General features: G+C 34.8%; 1 protein-coding gene and 1 long non-coding RNA gene across 3 annotated transcripts in view; one reads left to right on the top strand and one right to left on the bottom strand.

Annotated features, from left to right (window-relative positions):
- LOC135275358 (uncharacterized) overlaps nt 1-11,031 on the bottom strand; it is a 40,947-nt gene that overhangs the window by 1,779 nt on the left and 28,137 nt on the right. The gene's annotated exons all lie outside the window — the stretch shown is intronic.
- The window catches only part of CRADD (CASP2 and RIPK1 domain containing adaptor with death domain), a 224,205-nt gene that overhangs the window by 200,148 nt on the left and 13,026 nt on the right, over nt 1-11,031 (top strand). The gene's annotated exons all lie outside the window — the stretch shown is intronic.

Genomic DNA, 11,031 nt, shown 5'->3' with positions numbered 1-11,031 from the left:
AACTAATATATTTTATTCATTTTGCTGGATACTTGATAGGAACTTTTATCTCACAATGACCTTCAGTTTGAAATTTTATAAAATTACTTTTTGATGATTTTATTTACTCTCTTTTCTTTTTATGATTCATAGTGTTTGGATATTGGACTTCCTGGCTTGATCCTTAAATTTACTTACCTTTTCTCTCTTATTTTATGTGATTTTTGTCATCCTTTGGAAGGTTTAATCAAACTTTCCTTCCAACCTTCTTACTGGATTTTTAATATATAACATAATATTTTTAATTGCTAAGACTCTTTTGTTGTATGAATACGCCATTACAAAATAGCATCTTATTGCTTTGTGTTTACAATATATTCTCTTAGATCTCTGAGAGTTTTTGTCTTCTTATCTAATTTATGTTTTCTCCAAATTACTTTAATCTCTTTGTTTTTAGTCTCTGCCTTTCATATTAGAGGCTTTCTTTAAATGGTGATCCTTGTCTGTTCATTTATATTTAAAATCGGGGCCCTAAGAAGCTGAATGAGACTCCGTATTGTGGGTGGGGCTTGAAGACCATTAGCTCACTTGTAGGATTATCAGCCTGAGCTGTTTGTTGGATAATCCTAATATCTTTTCTTTTGGTTTGCCAGATATTTTCAGAGAAGAATCTGCTAAGATCCTGCACAGTTTTCTGGGAACCTAGCGATGGAAGAGGGCCATGAGCTATAGCAGAGGGCTTCAACATTTAGTATTTAGTCCTCTTGCTTTTAAAATGATTACTGCCCTCAACTGTGCCATGTATCCCACACTTCAGAGACCTTATGTTTTTGCTCACTCTAGAGTTTAAACCACAATTTTCTGCTGAGGGAAAGAAGGGTTAATTATCTGATCACACAAAGTAAGCATTAGGATATGGGCATGGGAGCATATGTATTTGTGTCTATCTGACTCCTAGACTTTTGTCTTCCCCTTTACTTCCAATTCATAAACCTCTGCTACTTCTAATTCTTGAGACTTCATGGTTCTATTTTAGAAAATGGGCTACTACTTAGCTTGCTCACTTAGGACATGGCTGTCCTAGACCTGCTTGGTCAGTTGTCTTTCCTCTTTCTGTTTTCTAACTCACAACATTTTATGGTTATCATTTTCCTTCCAATTATCCTTTCCTTCGTGGGCTTCCTTCCTATATGTTAGTTAGTGGGGATTCATAAGTACAAGAAAATGTGTGTGTTTAATATCTGCTATCTTTAAGTTGTATTTGACCCTTCCTTCATATATATATATGTGTGTGTGTGTGTATATATATGTGTGTGTGTGTGTATATATATATATGTATATATATACATACATACATATATATATATAATTGGAAGTCCAAGATCAACATATATATTGATCTAATATGTAATTTGCTCTCTTAATGATTACTTTTGTTTAAGTAAGGAAGTTAAGGAAGCTATGGCAGTAATTCTTGAGGCATATTAGAACATTTCTTACTGACAAAAGACTTTTGAACCAATTGTTGCAGGGATATGGTTCAACTGCAATTATAGGACCTTAATTTACAAAGATAAAAGTGTCTATTTTAGGGAATGCAGTAAATTTCAAAAGTAAATGAGGGAATGTGAAAGGAATGAGGTAAATTGTGAATACCTATGGTGGAAGAACACTAGGAAATAAAGCCCTGGACCAGGTTGTACCAGGAGTGATGCTTCATCTGTATAGTCAGAAGCAGCATGCCTGGACAGAGAATCCAAATTGTTTCTGAGTGAGGATCCCAGAGACAGTATTGATTTTCCTGTTCTAAGACTGAGCCACAATGTTGGAAATTAGAAGGAGAAATTTAATATAGTTCAGAATCAAGATTAAGAACAGCAAAAGAGGACTTGACAGTCTCCCTTTTATAGAATGCTATGTGCATGTTTGTGTTTATGGGAAAGATTTAAAGGTTGAAAACATCCAATATTGTTAAAATTGTGAAGAAATAGACAATTTCAAATACTATTGGGGGATATAGGCTTATTAAGTAGTAATTGGTAATTGCTTATTAAAATTATAAATGCAGATTTAGTTTGACTCAACATTTCAACTCCTACAAATAATCCTATAGGAAAGATTGAAAAGTAATGTACAAGGATGTATATTGCATCATTGCTTGTAATAGCAAAAACTGAAAACAACCAAACTGTTCATTATAGAGGATTATTTCAATTCATGTAGAAATGCTAAATTCTAAGACCCAAATATAACTAGTCTTTGTGTTCCACTCTTAAGGAGATTTATTCAAAAGAAACTAATTTAGTATCTCTCAAAAAACATTGAAAGAGACCTAATTCATAACCTACAGTTCCATTTATAATTTATCTTTGTTTTACAGACTTATTATTGAAGAGTTGGAACACCATATATCAGACAAAAGACATAAAGTCAATTAAAATATATGTACACAATGATATCTAAAATATGTTGTTCAACTTTACCAAAATGTTATCAAATAGAATATACAATATAATCTCAATAATGTTTAAAAAATAAAAAGGCAGCTGGGCATGGTAGCTCACGCCTGTAATCCCAGCACTTTGAGAGGCCAAAGCAGGTGGATCACAATGTCAGGAGTTCAAGACCAGCCTGACCAACATGGTGAAACCCTGTCTCTACTAACAATACAAAAGTTAGCTGGGCATGCTGGCACATGCCTATAATCCCAGCTACTTGGGAGGCTGAGGCAGGAGAATTGCTTGAACCGGGACCCAAGAGTCAGAGGTTGCAGTGAGCCGAGCTTGCACAACTGCACTCCAGCCTGGGCTACAGAGCAAGACTCTGTCTCAAAAAATAAATAAATAAATAAATAAATAAAGGCTTACAGCTTTGAGTAATGGCAGAGTAGTTTGTATCAGACTAAACCTTCTGCTGATTTTAAACTCTCTTTCTCCCTTACACACACACACACACACACACACACACACACACAAGAACCAAAAATAGGCACAAACTGGAGGAGATATAATACGCATTTAACTGGCTTTTCACCTGCAGACATCCACCACCTGCAGTACAGTAGACTTATTCAACTTAAGAATTAGAGGCTTGAGTACAGGGCTGCCAGAGCAACTGGAAATTGAAGTGGGTTGGAGGGGGTGGATCCCAGGAGGTTAGGAGTAATAAGAGAGGGGAGGTCCCAGAATTATGTACAAAATCTTCTCAAAACCTTGGCTGACTCTTTAACCACAAATGTGCAGGGCAAGACTCCAAAGAGCATAGCAGAAAACATCAGCTGGAAGGCTGAGCAGAGATTTCAGCAGCTGCCTCATACTGGAGAGATACAGTTTGAATTTAAAATGTCACCAAATTAGTGGGGCTTGATAAACATCTCTTGAATTCCATCTTAGTATGCCAGAAACATCATGCCCTAGATATAAGGATCATATCCCAAAATTCAGAGTTATATCCTAAGAGTAAGAGCAAAAATAAAATATAACTAGCTTAACAAAGCCTAGAAACAAGCCTACATAAGATTAAGATTATCCACAAGAAATTTAACTGCCTGCTAGAACAAAACCAACTACTCATCTGATGAAAATGACAGAATTTAGAGTTTCTACATTGTCCAGCATACAATAAAAATTACCAGACATGCAAAGAAGCAGAAACATATGACAATTTAATAAAAAGAAAAACTCCAGAAAATAAAAGGATATGCACAAAGAAGATATTGAAATTAACATATAAGGACTTTAAAATTGCTATTATAAATATGTTACAGAATTTACAGGCAATAATAGGTGTAATGTGTGGAGACATGAGGATTTCAGGAAACAGATTAAAATTCTAGAAAAAAAAATGGAAATCAGAACTAAAAAATACAATCTCAGAACTGAAAAATACATTATCTGAAGTAAAAACTACAATACCTGAAAAAATGTTGGATGGGATCAACCTCAGTTTGAAAACAACAGAAGAAAAGATCAGAGAACTTGAAGGAAAGTCATCAAAAATCACCAACTAAAGAGAGAAAAATACTTGAAAAGAAATGAACAGAGCCTTACTTACCAGTAGGGAAATACTAAGCAATCTAACATATATGTGTTATTCAGGAGAAAAGAGAATTAATGAGGCAAAAAATATTTAAGGAGACTTGGCTGAAAATTTTCCAAATTTGGATAATAATATCAATTTATGAATCTAAGAAGCCCAGTATACTGCAAACAGAAAAAAAGAGAAATTCCTATCTAGGGACATAATTGACAAATGACTGAAAACCAAGGATAAAGAAAAAAAATCTTTAAAACAGCTTGATAAAAGACACCTTTTATCCATGGAAATAAAGATAAGTCACTGAAAATGACTCATCAGAAATAGTGAATGATTTAGAGGTGGGAGCAGGACTTCCCAGGCCCTCTCCCAAGCAAAACACCAATTTAACTGGTGAAAAATATTTTTAAAAAATTGTTCCAAGTCTCTGGAAATTGTCCTAAAGACATACAACATACAACATATGGAGAAGTATTTCTTCAAGAAAGTCTACTAAATATTGTTAAGAACACTGACAGTCTGTGGCACTTGAACCATGACTTGCTGTTCTGTTTCCCCACCTCTCCTCAGGTCCATGTTATGAAAGCTCTACCCTGGGAATGTGCAACTAAGAAGATGAGGAGGGGACCTTCCTCTCCCTTAAGCTTCCAGTCTGGGGCTACAGTTTTACCCTCACAAGGGCAGGCTGCTGACATTTTTTGTCCTTCCCAGTCCTGTGTTGCAGGAGCTCTATTCCTGGTAGGCATGGCCAGGAGGAACAGGTCTTGCCCCCGCCATCATACACCACCACCAGTAGCTCCAAGTGCAGCAGCCGAGAGTACTGAGGCTCCAGACACCCACACCCTAGTCAGCTCATAGGGTGGAGGTTTCATGCTGAGATGGGCAAGCCAAGAAGACCAGGGACTGCCACCCCCTCCTCAAAGCCCATTATAGAGTGGGGATGTAACCCCAGGAAAAGCAGATCCCAACCCCAAACTCTTTCTGAGTGGCACCAGTGTTCTTCCGTGAGAGAAAGGCAGGCCATAGGATCAACCCCACACATCTGCCTGAGTGGACTATTTGGAACAGAGAATGGAGAACAGCATGTCTAAAGCCATTGTGAAATGGAGATGATAGTGGACAACAATTAAAAGGAGGCTGGTAGCTCTGACGTAAGCAAAATGGGAGCACAGAAGTTTTCAAACATGAGAAGACAAGACCCAACTACATGCTGTGTACAAGAGATACACTATAAATGTGAAAACAAACAAGTCAGAAATTCAGAATTTTTAATGGGATGTAGCTCTCTTTCAGTATTCTTGCTTGGCACATAGTGGGTCCAGAATTACTGGGTTTTAAATTTTAACCTAATGACTTAATATTTATTTATTTATTTAGGCTACTCAAGTGACATAGTGGATATTTCTCTGCTAATGATTCCCTGTCATCTTATCCATGCTTTCCTATAATTTTTTAAAAATAAGTGTGAATCTTTACTTATCCTGCCCCAAATGGAAACATTTTAAAAGATTTATGTGGGTACATAGTAGGTTTAGGTATACAGGTAGGTAATGGGGTATTCATCCCCTCAAACCTTTGAGTGGATGATTGTTTGAGTTACAAACAATCCAACTCTTTAACTCTTTAAGTTATTTTAAAATAGACAATTAAGTTATTATTGACTATAGTCATCCTGTTTTGCTATCAAACAGTAGGTCTTATTCATTTTTTCTGTTTTTTTTGTATCTATTAACTATCCTTCACCTTGCCCCCAGCTTCCCATAACCTTCCCAGCCTCTGGGAACCATCCTTCTACTCTCTATGTCCATGAGTTCAATTGTTTTGATGTTTAGATCCCACAAATAAGTGAGAACATGCGATGTTTGTCTGTGTCTGGCTTATTTCACTTCATAATGATCGCTAGTTCCATCCATGTTACAAATAATTAGATTTGCATTATTTTTTATTGCTGAATAGTACTCCGTTGTGTATATGTACCACATTTTCTTTATCCATTCATCTGCTGATAAACACTTAAGTTGCTTCCAAATCTTAGCTATTGTAAACAGTGCTGCAACAAACATAGGAGTGCAGATATCTCTTCGATAATATGGATTTCCTTTCTTTTGAGTATATACCCAGCAGTGGGATTGCTGGATCATATGGTAGCTCAATTTTTTAGCTTTTCAGGAACCTCCAAACTATTCTCCATAGTGGTTGTACTAATTTACATTCCCACAAAGAGTGTATGAGTGTTCCCTTTTCTCCACATACTGGCCAACATTAGTTATTGCCTGTCTTTTGGATGTAAGCCATCTTAACTGGGATGAGATGATATCTCATAGTTTAAATTTGTATTTCTCTGATGATGAATAATGCTGAGCACCTTTTCATATGCCTGCTTGCCATTTGCATGTTTTCTGCTGAGAAATGTCTATTCAAGTCTTTTATCCATTTTTCGAATGGATTATTAGATTTTTCCTATAGAGTTGTTTGAGATCCTTATATATTCTGGTTATTAATCCCTTGTCACATGGGTAGTTTGCAAATATTTTCTCCCATTCTGTGGGTTTTCTCTTCACTTTGTTAATTGTCTCATTTGCTGTGAAGAAGCTTTTTAACTTGGTGTGGTACCATTTGTACATGTTTACTTTGGTTGCCTTTGCTTGTGGGGTATTGCTCAAGAAATTGTTGCCCAGGCAAATGTTCTGAAGATTTTCCCCAATGTTTTCTTGTAGTAGAAAATATAGTTCAAGGTCTGAGATTTAAGTCTTTAATACATTTTGATTTGATTTTTGTATATGGTGAGAGATAGGGGTCTAGTTTCACTCTTTTGCATATGGCTTTCCAGTTTTTCTAACACCATTTATTGAAGGGAATTTCTTTCCCCCAGTGTATATTCTTGGTACCTTTGTCAAAAAGTGTTTTCATGCTTGTTGTGTGTGGATTTGTTTCTGGATTCTCTATTCTGTTCCACTGGTTTATGTGTCTGTTTTTATGCTGGTACCATGCTGTTTTGGTTACTATAGCTCTGTAGTATAATTTGAAGTCAGATAATGATTCCTCCAGTTTTGTTCTTTTTGCTTAGGATATCTTTGGCTATTCTGGCTCTTTTTGTATTTCTGCATAAATTTTAGAATTGTTTTTTCTATTTCTGTGAAGAATATCATTTGCATTGAATCAGATTGCTTTGGGTAGTATGAATATTTTAACAATATTGATTTTCCAATTTATGAACATAGAATATTTTTCTTTTGTGTGTGTGTGTGTGTGTGTGTGTGTCTGTCTGTCCTCTTCAATTTCTTTCATCAGTATTTTATAGTTTTCGTTATAAAGATCTTTAGCCTCTATGGTTAAGTTAATTTCTGAGTGTCTAATTTTATGTGTGGATACTGTAAATGGGATTTCTTTTTTCAGTTCTTTTTCAGATTGCTCACTGTTGGCATATAGAAATGCTACTGATTTTTAGCTGGGTGTGGTGGCTCATGCCTGTAATCCCAGCACTTTGGGAGGCCAAGATGGGTAGATCATGAGGTCAGGAGATTGAGACCATACTGGCCAACATGGTGAAACCCTGTCTCTACTAAAATACAAAAAATTAGCCAGGTGTGGTGACATGCACCTGTAGTCCCAGCCACTCAAGAGGCTGAGGCAGGGGAATTACTTGAACCTGAGAGGCAGAGGTTGCAGTAAGCCAAGATTGCACCACTGTACTCCAGCCTGGCAACAGAGCAAGACTCTATCTCAAAAAAAAAATGCTACTGATTTTTGTATGTCGATTTTGTATCATATAACTTTACTGAATTTGTTTATCAGTTCTAATAGCTAGGACTTCCAGTACTGTGTTGAATAACAATGGTGAAAGTAGGCACATCCTTGTCCTCTTCCAGATCTTACAGGAAAGGCTTTAAGTTTTTCCCCATTCAGTATCATACTATCTGTGGGTCTTTCATATGTGGCTTTTATTATATTATATATTATATTATATTATATTATAAATAATATATTATATTTATTATACATACTTCAGTATGTTTCTTCTATCCCCAGTTTTTTTAGGGTTTTTAATCATGAAGCTATGTTCAATTTTATTAAATGCTTTTTCAGTATTAATTGAAATGATCGTACAATTTTTATCCTTCATTCTGTGGACATGATGTATCACATTGATTGATTTGCATATGTTGAACCATCCTTGAATCCCAGGGATAAATCCCATATGATAGTGATGAATGATCTTTTTAATGTGTTGTTGAGTTTGATTTGTAAGTATTTTGTTGAGGATTTTTGCATCAATATCCATCAGAGATATTGGCCTGTAGTTTTTTTGTTTTTCATTGTGTGTGTGTGTCTGCGTGTGTGTGTGTGTGTGTGTGTGTGTGTGTGTGTCTGTCTTTGGTTTTGGTATCAAGGTAATACTGGCCTTGTAAAATTAGTTTGGCAGTAGTCCGTCCTCCTCTATTTTTTAGAATAGTTCGAGTAGGATTGGTATTAGTTCTTCTTTAAATGTTTAGTAGAATTCAGCAGTGAAGCCATTCGGTCTTGGGCTTTTCTTTATTGAGAGACTTGTTAATATGGTTTCAATCTCATTACTTGTTATTTGTCTGTTAAGGTTTTGGATTTCTTCCTGGTTTAATTTTGGTAGGTTGTATTTGTCTAGGAATTCATCCATTTCTTCTAGATTTTCCAATTTATTGGTATTTGGTGCTCATAGTAGCCACAAATAATCCTTTGATATCAGCTATAATGTCTCCTTTTTCATTTCTGATTTTATTTATTTGCATATTTTCCCTTTTTCTCTTAGTTTGGCTAAAGTTTTGTCAATTTTGTTTAACTTTTCAAAACACCAACTTTTTGTTTCATTGAATTTTGAATTTTTTTATTTCAATTTCATTTATTTCACTCTGATCATTATTATTTCTTTTCTTCTACCAATTTTGGGTTTGGTTTGCTCTTGCTTTTCTAGTTCTTTGAGATGCATTGTTAGATTGCTCATTTGAGGTTTTTCCTCTTTTGTGATGTAAGCACTTATAGCTATAAGTTTCCCCTTAGTACTGATTTTGCTGTATCCCATAGGTTTTGGTATGTTTTGTTTTCATTATCATTTTTTTCAATACATTTTTTAATTTCCTTCTTTTTTCATTGACCTACTGGTAATTCAGGAGCATATTGTTTAATTTCCATGTATTTGTAAAGTTTCCAAAATTCCTATTGTTATTGATTTCTAGTTTTATTCCATTGTGATCAGAGAAGATGCTTGTTATTATTTCAATTATTTTGAATGTTGTAAGACTTGTTTGTGACCTAACATATGGCCTAAACTTGAGAATGATCCATGTGCTGAGGAAAAAAAAAATGTGTATTCTGTAGCCATTGGATGAAATGTTCTGTAAATATTTACTAGATCCATTTGATCTATAGTGCAGATTAAGTCTGATATTTCTTTGTTGGTTTTCTGTAGTGAAGTGTTGATTCTCAAGCTGTTTTTGTATTATGACCTAGCTCTCTCTTCAGCTCTAATATTTGTTTTATATATCTGGACGCTTCAGTGTTGAGTCCATGTATATTTAAAACTGTTATATCCGCTTGCTGAATTGACCCCTTTAACATTATATAATGACCTTCTTTATTTCTTCTTATAGTTTTTGGCTTGAAAGCTATTTTGTCTGATGGCACTATAGCAACTCCTACTGTTTTTGGTTTCCATTCATGTGGAATATCTTTTTCTATCCCTTTATTTTCAGTCTATGTGTGTCTTTATAGGTGAAGTGTGTTTCTTGTAGGCGAAAGATTAATGGGTCTTGGTTTTCCATCTATTCATCCAGTCTGTGTCTTTTGATTGGAGAGTTTAGTCTATTTACATTCAATGTTATTATTGATAAATAAAGACTTACTTCTCCCACTTCGTTATTTGTTTTCTGGTTGTTTTGTGGTCTTCTCTTCCTTCTTTCTTTCCTTCCTGTCTTCCTTTAGTGAAGGTGATTTTCTCTGGTGGTAAGATTTAGGTTCTTGCTTTTTATTTTTTAGGTCTCCATTATATGATTTTTGGTTTGAGGTTATCCCAAGGCTTGCAAATACTATCTTATGTCCTATTATTTTAATCTGGTAACAATACTGTTTGCATAAATAAACAAACAAGCAAGGAGAAAACTAATAAAAGCTCTACACCTTAACTTTGTCCTCCTGCTTTTTAACTTTTTGTTGTTTCTATTTATATCTTATTGTACTGAAATGCTGTTATTATTTTTGATTGGTTCCTCATTTAGTCTTTCTACTCAAGATAAGAGTAGTTTACATATCACAATTACAGTGTTAAAATAGTCTTGTTTTTCTGTGTACTTACCATTACCAGTGAGTTTTATACAATTGCATTTTTCAGCTTCAGAATTTTGCTTGATTCTTCTTAATTATTTCAATCTCTTTTTAAAATTTATCTGATAGAATTCTGAATTACTTCTCTGTGTTATCTTGAATTTCTTTGAGTATCCTCAACACCATGAGTGTGTTTTCAGGTGATTACTTATTACTTAGTAATGTTCTTTTCTTTCTGATTGAAGTATTCTCCTTATCATTTCTTTTGGGACAGGTCTGGTATCCCTCAGCTTTTATTTGTCTGGTAACGTCTTCATTTCTCCTTCATATTTGAAGGATATTTTTTTCCAAATATACTATTCCAGGGTAAAAGTTTATTTTCTTCTTTTAGCACTTTAAATATGTCTTGTCATTCTCTCCTGGGCTATTTCGCTTTTCAGTTTCCACTGAAAAGTCTGCTGCCAGACATATTGGAGCTCCATTGTACGTTATTTATTTCTTTTCTCTTGCTGCTTTTAGGATCCTTTCTTTATTCTTGACTTTTGGGAGTTTGATTATTAAATGCCTTGAGGTAGTCTTCTTTAGGTTAAATCTGCTTGGTGTTCTATAACCTTGTACTTGAATGTTGATATCTTTCTTTAGGTTTGGGAAGTTCTCTGATATTATTCATTTGAATAAACTTTCTATCCCTATCTCTTTCTCTACCTCCTCTTTAAGGACAATAAC

The sequence above is a fragment of the Aotus nancymaae genome, unplaced genomic scaffold (assembly GCF_030222135.1).
Source record: "Aotus nancymaae isolate 86718 unplaced genomic scaffold, 86718_ANA_hifiasm-v0.15.2.pri h1tg000016l, whole genome shotgun sequence".
NCBI lineage: Eukaryota > Metazoa > Chordata > Mammalia > Primates > Aotidae > Aotus > Aotus nancymaae.
Note: the sequence above shows the minus strand (reverse complement) of the source record. Positions and strands in the feature narration are given on the sequence as shown.